A 16,621-nucleotide genomic window follows, 5' to 3' on the forward strand; every position below is an offset into this window, starting at 1 on the left:
TATATTATTATGTTTTAGAAAAAAGTAAAAATGTATAACAATATTATCTGTGAATTATTTTTGAGGCTGGATTTGGATGTTGACAGGAAGCTGGAGTGATGATTCTGTGATTGGGTATCTCAATATATCTTATCTGTCAGATTTTAAATTTATTTTATTTTTGAAGTTTATTTATTTATTTATACTATAGGTAAGATTTATTGGGATAAAGCTGTAATTTATAAAAAAGCAGCAGTCACTCATATTAGCTGGAAATGGGGGATATTTTATATCTGGTTGGTAGTAGCATCCAAAATAGATATTGTTTTTGCCTCATTTTATGATTATCTCAGAGTAACCTTGTCTGAGGCTGGTGTTCTTTGAGATTGTTTATTTCTAACATGAGAAAAACATAGGCTAGCGGTGAACATCAGACAAGTTCTCAGATGTCAGGAGTTGCTGGTTTGTTGTTGTTTCTTTTTTCTTTCCTTCTCAGTGGCAATGTCATATTCTAAAGCATTGCCATCATGTCTAGTTTCACAAGCTTTAAAGTTTGTGAGCTTTGGCTGAATCTGGCCAAAGACTAAGATCCCTGGAAAATAAGCTCTAAAAATAACTTAAGCAAAAAACTTTTTTATTAGCCAATTATATTTCTAAGGAGTTTCTATTTCCATTGGAAAAAATGCCGACCCCTAGTTATTACTGGAGATGGTTTCTCTTTCTTGTTCAAATATTAGAGATATCCTTTGTTAGGATATCTGTTCCGACCTTGTTTTTTCCCGGTTGAGAGACACATTCTCAGCTGGCTTGGGAGAAGCCAGTTGCTGTGGATCAGGAATATACTGACTGTTTCAGCAAGCTGTCCCAAGGAGAAGGTAAACTCCAGTGAAATAAACCACACAGGAGCAGGAGAAGGACTGTCCCTGCAAGAGTGCAGAGCCAGTCAGGTCAGAGGTCAGGACTGCAAGGAATGGAAATCAAGTCCCCGTGAAGTGGCAGGGCCCAGAGATGGGTCAAAACAAGGATCCTTAAAAAACTACAAATAGAACTGTCATACAACCCAGCAATCCCACTACTGGTCATATACCCTGAGAAAACCATAATTCAAAAAGAGTCATCTACCAAAATGTTCATTGCAGCTCTATTTACAATAGCCAGGACATGGAAACAACCTAAGTGTCCATCAACAGATGAATGGATAAAGATGTGGCACATATATCCAATGGAATATTACTCAGCCATGAAAAGAAACAAAATTGAGTTATTTGTAGTGAGGTGGATGGAGTTAGAGTCTGTCATACAGAGTGAAGTAAGTCAGAAAGAGGAAAACAAATACAGTATGCTAACACATATATATGAAATCTAAGGAAAAAAAAAAAGGTCATGAAGAACCTACTGGTAAGATGGGAATAAAGACACAGACCTACTAGAGAATGGACTTGAGGATATGGGGAGGGGGAAGGGTAAGCTGTGACAAAGTGAGAGAGTGGCATGGACATATATACACTACCAAACGTAAAATAGATAGCTAGTGGGAAGCAGCCGCATAGCACAGGGAGATCAGCTCGGTGCTTTGTGATCACCTAGAGGGGTGGGAGGGAGGGAGATGCAAGAGGGAAGAGATATGGGAACATATGTATATGTATAACTGATTCACTTTGTTATAAAGCAGAAACTAACACACCATTGTAAAGCAATTATACTCCAATAAAGATGTTTAAAAAAAAAACAAGGAACAAGAATGATGTACACGGAAGGGTGGGGGGAAGGGATAGATTTGGGAGTTTGGGATTGACATGTACACACTGCTGTATTTAAAACAGATAACCAAGAAGGAGCTGCTGTATAGCCCAGGGAACTCTGCTCGATATTCTATAATAACATAAATGGGGAAATAATTTGAAAAAGAATAAACACATGTATGTATATAACTGAATCACTGTGCTGTATACCTAAAACTAACACAACATTGTTAATCCACTATACTCCAATATAAAATAAAAATTAACAACAGCAAAAAAAAGAATGAGGTACACGGGAGCAGAGTCCAAGAAGGGAACTTCACCAGTGAAACACGCTGCCTCTGGGAACTGTTTGTTCCTCCATGTTTGTTTTTCTGGGGAACGCCATCTGCTAAAAGAGGTCATGTCTTCAGGTAGTCTCCTGACTCAAAATATACAAAGGAGAGAGAATATAAAAACCTATATATATCCAGGAGTAGTTTTAACAGAAAACACATAGACCTCATGAAAGATGTTCACATGAAACAGAGATGGTTGACAAGTTATTTTCAAGAGGCCATTTTACAAAACCTCAGACAACACAACAGCAACAAAAGACACCTCAGAAACAAAATAGAAGATGTGTATTGAGAGCTGAGACCATGTATGGAGTGCTTTGAAGGCGGTGCCTGACATCCAGAAATCAAAGCCTTGGTTCCAGGCAGTAAAAGCTGACTATGCAGGCTTGATCTTTCCTACCTGGATTATTCCCAGGGGACCGCTTTCCCTCCCTCTAGCCCATCCTCCACTTAACATTCAGGATGACTTTTTGCCAAATAAAAATTTGTTCATGTGTTGTCTATGGGAGAGCACCTCTCTAATTGTTTTCCATGATTCTTTTTAAGAGATGTTTAAAAGCATTTCATCGTTTTAAGGTTCTCTGGGCTAGTAATTTAGAAAACCTTGGTTCAGCAATGATAAAGAGGCTTCTGTACCACAGGACTTTTTCGAGCTGTGATTCAAATATGGGACTCAGAGTTTCCTCGTCTCATGTTGTACATGTTAAGACCATAGTAAGACCATTTTAAGATCATGAGGACCTGGTGTACGAAAGAAAGCTGTCAGAAATGTCTCTAAGTCCAGAATCATTGATCTTGTATCTGAGGACATTCGTGATCCAATCCCTGCCAAGGACACCAATCCCCATGGCCCCAAACCTGTCTGTCCCACACATGTTTTCCTGTCACGTCTTCAAGGCATCTTATTCACTCCGGCCATTCCCTTTATGCCTCCTGCGTACATCTCTGTTTTAGTGCCATTCACTAACAGCCGTTTTATTATATGCCTGCCCCTAACCCCGGAAGATGCATTCCTTGAAGGCAGACTCCTGTCATGTGTTACAGGAGTCTGTCCAGCACCTGGCACATAGTAGGTGCCTAGTCAGTGTTTGCTGACTGAATTCCACTCTAAATGGAGGGTTTCTCCTTCCAAATATCTGCCTTTTCGTACTGACGTTGCCCACTGTGATTGCCTGGACAGTTGTTTTTGGAAAGAGAAAAGGAAGTAAATTTTAAGTATTCTTTTCTCCTTTACTATATTATAAACCATTGTCATAAGTATTGCAGCACTTTGTGGCAGTTTCTCTCCAAAGGCTTATAGTTAGTCATTTTGGTTAAAAATGGCCTCACGGATAGGCATCTGGTGTGATAAGAGCTTTGCAAGATAACAAAGAAAATGCCGCCAAGAAATACAGCCACAGGAACCAAGTTCTATTTTTTTTTGCTCGTGATGTTTCAAGGTTAAATACTAGACTGATGAAAAACATATAGAATTATGGAATTTCAAAATGTTTGAAGTGACTTTAAAGGTCATTCGGCTCATCTCTTTCCTGAATCCCAATATTTTTGCTACCAAGTGGATGTGCATTAGGTACAACAGTTCCATTGGTAGGGAATTAAGCTCAGTCTCTCTCACGATACATCTGACTAGTGTGAGAGGTATTTCTATTGATTTGAAAACACACACACACACACACACACACACACAATTCTTCTTTTTTATTTTCTTTATTTTCTTTTTCTTCATTTATTTTTTTGGCCACGTCAGGTCTTAGTTGCGGCGTGTGGGATCTTCTTTGAGGTGTGCGGGATGTTTCATTGTGGTGAGAGCTTCTCTCTAGTTGTGGCATGCCAGCTTCTCTTTAGCTGTGGTGTGCGGGTTTTCTCTCTCTAGCTGTGGCACACGGGCTCCAGGGTGTGTGGGCTCTGTAGTTTGTGGCATGTGGGCTTAGTTGCCCTGTGGCACGTGGGATCTTAGTTCCCCAACAAGGGATCAAACCCACGTCCCTTGCATTGGAAGGCGGATTCTTTACCACTGGACCACCAGGGAAGTCCCCTTATATATATATAATTCTAATGTTGCCCTAAAAGACCAAATGAGAAAATTTCCCATCCTTTTGCCACATAGCAACTCTTCAAATAATTCCTATCATTTCTTCCTCATTCTCTTCTCTAAAAATAATCAGCACAAATCCTTCAACTCTTCTACATGTGTCCCCGGTTTGGCAGTACCTTGCCTCCTATGCTTTCTTATCTCAACAATTATTATACATTACACTTTGTTACTTTTAAAGCATGGCATACAAAAATGAATCCCAAATTCCATGGGCGCCATAGTCAGCCCTTAAAAATTAGAAACACTTTTAGTCAAGGTATTATAATTTAATCAATATTGTTTTTAGACAATGACATTATACTGTTGAGAATTTTAAGGTTGCCTTTTCATCTAAAACCTCTTCAGCCTTCATTTAATGCATGCAATTTGCCAGCACACATGCTGCATTATGTGGTCATGAATTTTGACCTTTGGAACTATATGTGGAAACTTACATTTATTCTTCTAAAATTTATTTTTTGAAACATTTTCCCAGGCTATTGTTATAGTCTATCATGGTTTTGTTTTCTATTAAACCTTTACTGAGCTTCTAAAATGTATCAGACCCCGTGTTAGGCTGTAAGGATGCAAAAATCTGATAGGACATATTCCCTGCCTTCTAGAAATTAGAATCCTTTAAGGGAAGACAGACAGTAATATCAGTAATTACAGGATAACATGGAGATAGCTTTAACCAAGTTACTGGCAAAAATGTTAAGCAGTCAAGAGGGATCCTGGGAGCATGACAGTAATAACTTCTTTCCAGAATCACCTCTACAAGTATTCTCTATACACGTTTGCAAAAGTACTTGGAGTACACTTTTCTTGTTAGACCTAAGTAGATAGATGCCCTGAGGTCAGTGGTTAATTTGGGCTAAATCACAAGGGAATGTTAACAATCTAGACCAAGCCTGGATAACATAGAGGATGAAATTTTATGTGTAGCTACCTCATCCACTCCCTACTGATTAATTTTAATTCTTCTGGCCTAAGTTTACAATTATCTTCCTATTAACTAGGAAGAAGTGACCCAAATCTCCTTGACAGTGATCTCCTATGCACCATTAAATAACCATGCTTTATTACTATGTTTCTAACAGACTGAACATAATCAGTTTCATGAACTTTCAAACACTTTACTTAATGAAGCTTTCCATTTTATTTATGACATGAAAATCTGTTTTCTATTGTAATGACAAAATATAATCTGAATATAATACTTTTAATGAGATCTGAAAAATGCCAAAAGGAGTGGAACAATTATTTTTTTTAGGTAAATATGGGATATTTTTCTTTTTTGACAACCACATTTACCTAGATTGTTTTTGAGAACTTCATCCCTGGGATTTATTGTTTTGGCAATCCTTATTTTTCTGCTTCCATCCATTTCCCTACACCACCATAGGGAAGGGGGAGGGAGAGGGGAATCGGAAAAGAACTTACCATTAGCCTTTCATTATCTCAGTTTAACAGTTTTAGATCATTTCTTCTACCTGTTAAGCTAGTCACATTTTCATAATTGTCTCTTCTTTGCTGGAAGTTAAATGAAAGATTTTGCTAAGTTGTATATTAAGAGAAACCTGGGGAATATGTATGGGATGAATTCTGATTGTTCTAAATCGAGAAGAGGGAGAGATTAGTCTGATTGTATTCACAAGACAACACAGCATAGTGCAATTCCTCAGGTCCTCAAGACTACCCTCAGGTTCAATAATTCACTAAAAAGAATCACAGAGGACTTCCCTGGTGGTGCAGTTGTTAAGAATCTACCTGCCAATGCAGGGGACACGGGTTCAAGCCCTGGTCCGGGAAGATCCCACGTGCCTCAGAGCAACTAAACCCGTGCGCCACAACTACTGAGCCTGAGCTCTAGAGCCCGCAAGCCGCAACTACTGAAGCCCGCGCGCCTAGAGCCCATGCTCCGCAATATACTATACTGTGTATTAGATCTCCAGGACTTATTTATCTACTAGTTGCAAGTTTGTACCCTTAAACAACATCTCTCCTACTCCCAAAACCCCTAGCCCCTGGCAACCACCATTTCACTCTCTTTTTACAAGTTTGCTTTTCTCAGATTTCACATATATGTGATACCATGAAGAATTTGTCTTTCTCTGTCTGACTTATTTCACTTAGCATCCTCAAGGTCCATTCATGTTGTCATAAATGGCAGTATTTCCTTTTTTTGATGGCTAAGTAATATTCCATTGTATACATGTATACCACATCTTTTTTATCTGTTCACCCATTGTTGGGCATTCTTTATTTGGGTGTTACTAATTTTCTTCCCAAAGGGATTTCTTGCTTCTTTTAGTTCATCAAGGATTTCCACTTTTGTTTAGCCACGTTTTTATAGAATCTTAAAGTCAATATTATTTAAAAGTTTTTTTTTTTAATGGATTTGAGAAAGAAAATAGAGGCTGTAATCGGTTTAATCTTTTGAAACAGAAGTCATGATCTCTTTTTATACATACCTCCAAAAACTGCAACTCTCTGCAACCTAAACATTAGGAATTAGGGAAAGAATCATAATTCACTCTTAGATTTTTAAAATAGCAATTATTTCTCTTTGTAAAAGTAATATGTACTCAGTGCAAAAAAATACTGAAAAAAGTATGACAGAAATCAACAATAATCTCACCATTTAAATATTATCATTTTTGTATTAATTCCTCTTTCTCCATATACATATAAAACAAATGTAGATATCTATATTTAAATGCTTTATATATACATATATATCTGTATTTTAAATGCATAATATTATCACTAATAAATATAACACATATTTATGTCAATATTCTCTATGAGATAATTTTAATTGTTATATGGTATACCATTATACAAATACAATATAATCTCCTTAACCAAATCCTTGTTATAAGAAAGGTAATTAGATAGTTCCAGCTTTTTGCAATTATAGATAATAGCTCTGAACCCCACTATTCATGAATATTTGCATAGGATTTTGATTAATTCCCTAAAAGAAATTTTATATTAAAAAAAAAGATAAGTGAGCAAAGAGAAAACATTTTCTGCAACACAGTAAGAATTTCTTCTGAATCACTGGCATTATTATATCCGTTACCCTACAAACATGTTTTAGGAATTCTGTCTTCAAAATTCCCTTGCATGATCCCTCTCCCACTTCCTTTATATAAGCAAACGCCTCAAAAGTGATAACCACTAGCAATAAGGCCATTTCAAATCCACTCATTCAAACCTCTGAAATCTGAATCCTGCTCCTACCACTGCTTCTGTCAAGGCCAAAAATCATCTCTGGCAAGATCACCATTGCCAAACCTAACAGAAGCATTTCTGTTCTCAATGTATTCAAACTTTTAGGGACATTTAAGTTGACCAAAGCAGTCTTCTAGAATCACACACTTCTCTTAGCCTTGACTCTTCCTTAAAACTATCAGTATTATTATTGTAATTTAGAGAATTATAGATTTCTAAATTTCTAAATGGTAATTGCTTTATTAGTGATTATGATAAATTATAGCATTTTGTCAAGGCTTCATTATTAAAATATTGAAATCCCAAGTTAGCAAATTGGCTCTTTATTCTGTCAATCTAAGGAACAAATGTGTAAATATTACTTATGTGGAAAAACGTGTAATCATGTGAAAAAGAAGCTATAGATGGAGAAGTAAAGAGATATGGGGAGGTGGAGTCAAGATGGCGTACTAGGAGGATGTGCAATTCGCGTCTGCACAACTAGGGCACCTACCAGGCACTGGTGGGGAACCACGGACACCTAAGGGGAGGGGAGGGACCCCAGTGACTGGGTAGATGTGGGGCATGAGGGGGAGTGGAGGGGGAGTGAAGGGGGAGGAGAAGTGGAGGCGGGATGGGACCAGCGCCCCAGAGGGGTGGATGGGGGAGGGGAGGGGATCCCACACCAAGAGGGGGAAGGGGGGGGACCATTGGGAGGGCAGAGGATCAAAAGGGAGCATGACCAGCATTTCCCTTGCCCACTTGGGCCCCCAGGAGCCTGCTGCGATCCAGGGCCTGATCTTCTGTACACTGAGGTCCCTCCAGCCAGGCGTGTCTTGCACCAACAGTGCAAGAGGGTTCCCTTTTCTCCACACCCTCTCCAGCGTTTGTTGTTTGTAGATTTTTTGATGATGACCATTCTGACTGGTGTGAGGTGATACCTAATTGTAGTTTTGATTTACATTTCCTTAATGATTAGTGATGTTGAGCATCCTTTCATGTGTTTGTTGGCAATCTGTATATCTTCTTTGGAGAAATGTCTATTTAGGTCTTCTGCCCATTTTTGGATGGGGTTGTTTGTTTTTTTAATATTGAGCTGCATGAGCTGCTTGTATATTTTGGAGATTAATCCTTTGTCAGTGGCTTCATTTGCTAATATCTTTCTCCCATTCTGAGGGTTGTCTTTTAGTCTTGTTTATGGTTTCCTTTGCTGTGCAAAAACTTTTAAGTTTCATTAGGTCCCATATGTTTCTCTTTGTTTTTATTTCCCTTACTCTAGGACGTGGGTCAAAAAGGATCTTGCTGTGATCTATGTCATAGAACGTTCTGCCTATGTTTTCCTCTAAGAGTTTGATAGTGTCTGGCCTTACCTTTAGGTCTTTAGTCCATTTTGAGTTTTATTTATGTGTATGGTGTTAGAGTGTGTTCTAATTTCATTCTTTTACATGTTGCTGTCCAGTTTTCCCAGTACCACTTATTGAAGAGGCTGTCTTTTCTCCATTGTATATTCTTGCTTCCTTTGTTGAAGATTAGGTGACCATATGTGTGTGGGTTTATCTCTGGGCTTTCTATCCTGTTCCATTGATCTATATTTCTGTTTCTGTGACAGTACCATATTGTCTTGATGACTGTAGCTTTGTAGTATAGTCTGAAGTCCAGGAGCCTGATTCCTCCACCTCCGTTTTTCTTTCTTAAGATTGCTTTGATTATTCAGGATCTTTTGTGTTTCCATACAAATTGTAAAATTTCTTGTTCTAGTTCTGTGAAAAATGCCATTGGTAATTTGATAGGGATTGCATTGAACCTGTAGATTGCTTTGGGTAGTATAGTCATGTTCACAATATTGATTCTTCTAATCCAGGAGCATGGTATAGCTCTCCATCTGTTTATGTTATCTTTGATTTCTTTCATCAGTGTTTTATCGTTTTCTGAGTACAGGTCTTTTACCTCCTTAGGTAAGTTTATTCCTAGGTATTTTATTCTTTTGGTTGTGATGGTAATTGGGTTTGTTTCCTTAATTTCTCTTTCTGATCTTTCATTGTTAGTGTATAGGTATGCAAGAGATTCCTGTGCATTAATTTTGTATCCTGAAACCTTACCAAATTCACTGATTAGTTCTAGTAGTTTTCTGGTGGCATGTTTAGTATTCTCTATGTTTAGTATCATGTCATCTGCAAACAGTGACAGTTTTACTTCTTTTCCAATTTGTGTTCCTTATATTTCTTTTTCTTCTCTGATTTCTGTGGCTAGGACTTCCAATACTATGTTGAATAATAATGGCGAGAGTGGACATCCTTGTCTTGTTCCTGATCATAGAGGAAATGCTTTCAGTTTTTCACCATTGAGAATGCTGTTTGCTGTGGGTTTGTCATATATGGCTTTTATTACGTTAAGGAAGGTTCTCTCTCTGCCCACTTTCTGGTAAGTTTTTTATCATAAATTGATGTTGAATTTTGCTGAAAGCCTTTTCTGCATCTGTTGACATTATCATATAGTTTTTATTCTTTAATTTGTTAACATGGTGTATCACATTGATTGATTTGCATATATTGAAGAATCCTTGCATCCCTGGGATAAATCCCACTTGACCATGATGTAGGATCCTTTTAATGTGTTGTTGGATTCTGTTTGCTAGTATTTTGTTGAGAATTTTTGCATCTATGTTCATCAGTGATATTGGTCTATAATTTTCTTTTTTTGTGATATCTTTGTCTGGTTTTGGTATCAGGGTAATGGTGGCCTTGTAGAATGAGTTTGAGAGTGTTCCTCCCTCTTCAATTGTTTGGAAGAGTTTGAGAAGGATAGGTGTCAGCTCTTCTCTAAATGTTTGATAGAAATCGCCTGTGAAGCCATCTGGTCCTGGACTTTTGTTGTTGGAAGATTTTTAATTAAAGTTTCAATTTCAGTACCTGTGATTGGTCTGTTTGTATTTTCTAATTCTTCCTGGTTCAATCTTGGAAAGTTTTACCTTTCAAAGAATTTGTCCATTTCTTCTATGTTTGTCCTTTTTATTGGCATATAGTTGCTTGTATTAGTCTCTTATGATCTTTTGTATTTCTGTGGTGTCAGTTATAATCTCTCCTTTTTCATTTCTAATTTTATTGATTTGAGTCCTCTCCCTTTTTTTCTTGATGTGTCTGGCTAACGGTTTATCAATTTTGTTTATCTTCTAAAGAACTCGCTTTTAGTTTTATTGATCTTTGCTATTGATTTCTTCATTTCTATTTGGATTTTCATTGTTCTTCTTTTTCTAGTTGCTTTAGGTGTAAGATTAAATTGTTTATTTCAGCTTTTTCTTGTTTCTTGAGGTGAGCTGGAATTGCTATGAACTTCCCTCTTAGAACTGTTTTGCTGCATCCCAAAAGATTGTGGATTGTGGTGTTTTTATTGTCTTTCTTTCTAGGTATTTTTTATTTCCTCTTTGATTTTTCAGTGATCTCTTGGTTATTTAGTAGTGTATTGTTTAGCCTCCATGTGTTTGTATTTTTTACCGTTTTTTTTTTTTCCTGTAGTTGATTTCTAATCTCATAACGTTGTGGTGGGAAAAGAAGCTTGATACAATTTCAATTTTCTTAAATTTTCCAAGGTTTGATTTGTGACCCAAGATGTGATCTATTCTGGAGAACGTTCCATGTACACTTGAGAAGAAAGTGTAATCTGCTCTTTTCAGATGGAATGTCCTAAAAATATCAAGTCTATCTGGTCTATTGTGCCATTTATAGCTGGTGTTTCCTTATTTATTTTCTGTCTGGATGATCTGTCTATTGGTGGAAGTGGGGTGTTAAAGTCCTCCACTATTATTGTGTTAGTGTATATTTCTCCTTTTATGGCTGTTAGTATTTGCCTTACGTATTGAGGTGCTCCTATTTGGGTGCCTAAATATTTACAATTGTTATATCTTCTTCTTGGATTCAGCCCTTGATCATTATGTAGTGTCGCTCTGTGTCTCTTGTAATAGTCTTTATGTTAAAGTATATTTTGTCTGATATGAGAATTGCTACTCCAGCTTTCTTTTGATTTCCATTTGCATGGCATATCTTTTTCCAGCCCCTCACTTTCAGTCTTTATGTGTCCCTTGGTCTGAAGTGGATCTCTTGTAGACAGCATACATATATGGGTCTTGTTTTTGTATCCATTCAGCCAGTCTATGTCTTTTGGTTGGAGCATTTAATCCATTTACATTTAAGGTAGTTATCAATATGTATGTTCCTATTACCATTTTCTTAATTGTTTTGGGTTTGTTATTGTAGGTCTTTTCTTTCTTTTGTGTTTCCTGCCTAGAGAAGTTCCTTTAGCATTTGTGGTAAAGCTGGTTTGGTGGTGTTGAATTCTCTTAGCTTTTGCTTGTCTGTAAAGGTTTTAATTTCTCCATTGAATCTGAATGAGATCTTTGCCAGGTAGAGTAATCTTGATTGTAGATTTTTCCCTTTCATCACTTTAAATATGTCCTCCCACTCCCTTCTGGCTTGCAGAGTTTCTGTTGAAAGATCAGCTGTTAACCTTATGGGGATGCCCTTGTATGTTTTTTGTTGTTCTTCCCTTGCTGGTTTCAATATTTTTTCTTTCTATTTAATTTTTGATAGTTTGATTAATATGTGTCTTGGCATGTTTCTCCTTGGATTTATCCTGTATGGGACCCTCTGCACTTCCTGGAGTATTTCCTTTCCGTATTAGGGAAGTTTTCAACTACAGTTTCTTCAAATATTTTCTCAGTCCCTTTCTTTTTCTCTTCTTCTTCTGGGACCCCTATAATTCGAATGTTGCTGCGTTTAATGTTGTCCCAGAGGTCTCTGAGATTGTCCTCAATTCTTTTCATTCTTTTTTCTTTATTCTGCTCTGTGGTAGTTATTTCCACTCTTTTATCTTCTAGGTCACTTATCCGTTCTTCTGCTTCAGTTAATCTGCTATTGATTCCTTCTAGAGAATTTTTTATTTAATTTATTGTGTTGTTCATCATTGTTTGTTTGCTCTTTAGTTCTTGTAGGTCCTTGTTAAACGTTTCTTGTATTTTCTCCATTCTATTTCCAAGATTGTGGATCATCTTTACTATCATTACTCTGAATTCTTTTTCAGGTAGACTGCATATTTCCTCTTCATTTGTTTGGTCTGGTGGGTTTTTACCTTGCTCCTTCATCTGCTGTGTTTTTCTCTGTCTTCTCATTTTGCTTAACTTACTGTGTTTGGGGTCTCCTTTTCGTAGGCTGCAGGTTTCTTGTTCCTGTTGTTTTTGATGTCTACCCCCAGTGGCTAAAGTTGGTTCAGTGGGTTGTGTAGGCTTCCTGGTGGAGGGGACTGGTGCCTGTGTTCTGGTGGATGAGGCTGGATCTTGTCTTTCTGGTGGACAGGGCTGTGTCCGGTGGTGTGTTTTAGGGTGTCTGTGAGCTTAGTATGATTTTCAGCAGCCTCTCTGCTAATGGGTGGGGTTGTGTTCCTGTCTTGCTAGTTGTTTGGCATAGGGTGTCCAGCACTGTAGCTTGCTGATTGTTGAGTGAAACTGGGTCTTCATGTTGAGATGGAGATCTCCGGGAGAGCTTTCACCATTTGATATCATGTGGAGCCAGGAGGTCTCTGGTGGACCAATGTCCTGAACTTGGTTCTCCCACCTCAGAGTCATAGGCCTGACACACAGCCAGAGCACAAAGCTTCTGTCAGCCACACGGCTCAGAAGAAAAGGGTGAAAAAAAGATAGAAAAAAAAAATAATTAAAATAAAAAATTTTTTTAATTCTTAAAAATAAAAGAATTAAAACGTAGTAAAAAAAAGAGAGAACAACCAAACCAAAAAAAAACACACACACACACACAAAACAAAAACCCCACCAATGATAACAAGTGCTAAAAACGATACCAAGAAAAAAAAAAAAAATGTACAGACAGAACCCTAGGACAAATGGTAAAAGCAAAGCTATACCAACAAAATTACACAAAGTCCTCCGTCTGAATTTTGGGATGATTCGTTGTGTATTCAGGTATTCTGGAGATGCAGCATACATCAAGTTGATTGTGGAGGTATAATCCGCTGCTCCTGAGGCTGCTGGGAGAAATTTCCCTTTCTCCTCTTTGTTTGCACAGCTCCCGGGGTTCAGCTTTGGATTTGGCCCCGCCTCTGCGTGTAGGTTGCCTGAGGGCATCTGTTCTTCGCTCAGACAGGACGGGGTTAAAGAAGCAGCTGCTTCGGGGGCTCTGGCTCACTCAGGCTGGGAGGGGGAGGGAGGGGTACGGATGCGGGGCGAGACTGCGGCAGCAGAGGCTGACGTGACATTGCAACAGCCTGAGGCACACTGTGTGTTCTCCCAGGAAGTTGGGTCCCTGGATCATGGGACCCTGGCAGTGGTGGGCTGCACAGGCTCCTGGGAGGGGTGGTGTGGAGAGTGACCTGTGCTCGCACACAGGCTTCTTCGTGGCAGCAGCAGCAGCCTTAGTGTCTCATGCCCGTCTCTGGGGTCCGCGCTGATCGCCGTGGCTCGCGCCCGTCTCTGGAGCTCGTTTAGGTGCCACTCTGAATCCCCTCTCCTTGTGCACCCCGAAACAATGGTCTCTTGCCTCTTAGGCAGCTCCAGGCTTTTTACCAGACTCCCTCCCGGCTAGCTGTGGCACACTAGCCCCCTTCAGGCTGTGTTCATGCCGCCAACCCCAGTCCTCTCCCTGAGATCCCACCGAAGCCCGAGCCTCAGCTCCCAGCCCCCGCCCGCCCCGGCGGGTGAGCAGACAAGCCTCTCGGGCTGGTGAGTGCTGGTCAGCCCCCATCCTCTGTGCAGGAATCTCTCCACTTTGCCTTCTGCACCCCTGTTGCTGCGCTGTCCTCCGTGGCTCTGAAGCTTCCCCCCTCCGCCACCCCCGGTCTCTGCCAGTGAAGGGGCTCCTAGTGAGTGGAAACTTTTCCTCCTTCACAGCTCCCTTCCAGAGGTGCAGGTCCTGTCCCTATTCTTTTGTCTCTCTTTTTTTCTTTTTTCTTTTGCCCTACCCAGGTACATGGGGAGTTTCTTGCCTTTTGGGAAGTCTGAAGTCTTCTGCCTGCATTCAGTAGGTGTTCTGTCGGAGTTGTTCCACATGTAGGTGTATTTCTGATGTATTTGTGGGGAGAAAGGTGATCTCCAAGTCTTACTCCTCCCCCATCTTGAAGGTCTCTCCCCCTTTCTATGTACTGTACACATCTTAGCAGAGAATCTTTATGATTTGTTATTTAATGCCATCCACATAAGAACAGTAGCTGAAAAATATTCATAGTATACGAAGGGACAAATAGATGTGGAATGGTATAGGACAAAGTGTCTAGAAAATGTCTCTTCATTTTATTATTTATTTTTTACCATGATAGCTCCAAGGTATATCATTAATACAAATTGAGGATAAATTTTGTAACTCAAGCCAGGTTTGGGATTTAAAAATAAGTTCTTGCATCTCTGCTTCTGACCAGAGAAGCAGATATTTGATATCATCTTTAAATTCTATGCCTTAGTTTTATGCCTTAGTTTAGTTTTATGTCTTAGCAAATTATAAATCTTTTGAAAATTGTTCCTCTTTTTGAGTGTATTATGAAACATTTAAGTCATAAATAGTGCAATTCTCCCTGAGAAGCGACTTCCTTAACCACAGACATTGAGGTACATTAGACAAAATGTACTGAATTAATGTTTCTTCATCCATAGTCATGGGTCCCCTAGAAGTTCCTAAAATCTCCTGAAATCTTATTTAAGGTTTTATATCTGCACAGAAAAAAGCTTTTGCTTTCACCACATTTTCAAAGGCTTTCTGAACTAAGATCCAGTATGTTGGAGCCATTAATGACATAGAGTTCAGGGAAAGACTATCTTTTCCACTTTCTGCTAACCAGTTCCTTAACAGACATGGGATTTTGTTGTTGTTTTATTGTTTGTTTGTTTTAAGTTCTTAATGATTGAAATATTTGCATTTACAGTCTTGGTAAACTGAAATACAAGCCCCCAAATCCTAAACAACAATCTGATGAATTTTAGAACCAAGAGATGTAATAACAGGAGAATTCATAGCTTGAGATATGATGAGAGAGAAAAGTGAGAATAATGACCATCAGTAAGGTAGATGAGAAAGAAATGGCAGATTTGAAAAATAACTCAGTACAACTGGAAATGAAAAATAAAATTCTTAAAATTAACAGTTCAGTAGTGAGTTAAAGAGCAAATTAATCTCAGATGAAAAAGTATAAATGAACTAGAATATAGACCTGAGAAAAAATCACTCAAAATGAAGCATGGAATGGAAAAAGGATACAAAATACAGAAACAAGAGATACAGATACTAGAATCAAAATGTTCAACTTAAGAAGGAATGCAATTAGAGAGGAATGGGGAAATGAGAAAGAATGGATAAGAATTTTCCAGAATTTTAACAAAAGACTTTGAAGAAACACATAATCTGAAGCATAATGAGTACTGAGAAGTCCCTGCTAGACATACAGACAAATTGTAGTGAAAATGCAAAACACACACACACAAAGAAAATCTTAGAGAAAGCAAATAAATATATTAGGCAGTTCATGCCTCTGTCTCAAATATGTGTGTGTGTGTGTGTGTGTGTGTGTGTGTGTGTGTGTGTGTGTGCGCGCCTATACCTGTACCAGTTCCTCCACTGGCCATAAACTGGAGCTTCAAAAATTAACACAGCTTGAAAATGTAATACTTGAGAAGCAAAACATGCAAAGTACCCACAATTTACCACACTATGTTGCAAACAGAGCCTTTTATTTAAAATCTCAGATATTATGCATTTGCTTTTAAATATCTTAGAGAATGTGTTTTGTTTAATTTTTGGCAATTTGTCTATCTCTGAACTTCTGTGGAATATATTGACAGAGAAGACTTAGATATATTACTGTTAAGAGAGAGTCTTTTTCTATTTCCTTAGATCTGACCTGAAAAAATGAATAGATATTTTCTTTGTCTTTTGTTTTTCTCTTCAAATCATTCAACCCATGCTTAGTTACGAATGGCCCATTTTGAAATGCTGGTGCTGACTCGTTCTCAGGAAAGCTGGATTTTAGTTGTGATTGGATATATTTTTGTCAGAGGTAAGTAGAGAGTTACCATAAATAGAGTTCATGCTTTCTGATCTTAAAACTTTGTAAAACAAAACCAAATTATTTAGTCAATTTTGCTTATTATTTTATTATAAATTAATTAATGCTAATTTAATCTCCTGAAACTCATCAAATTATGTTATCATTATGAAGGGGTCTTTTATAGTAATATTAAGCTGCAATTCTTCAATAACAAAGGACTGCTTTAGCTCATT

This window comes from Balaenoptera ricei, chromosome 12, assembly GCF_028023285.1.
Source record: "Balaenoptera ricei isolate mBalRic1 chromosome 12, mBalRic1.hap2, whole genome shotgun sequence".
NCBI lineage: Eukaryota > Metazoa > Chordata > Mammalia > Artiodactyla > Balaenopteridae > Balaenoptera > Balaenoptera ricei.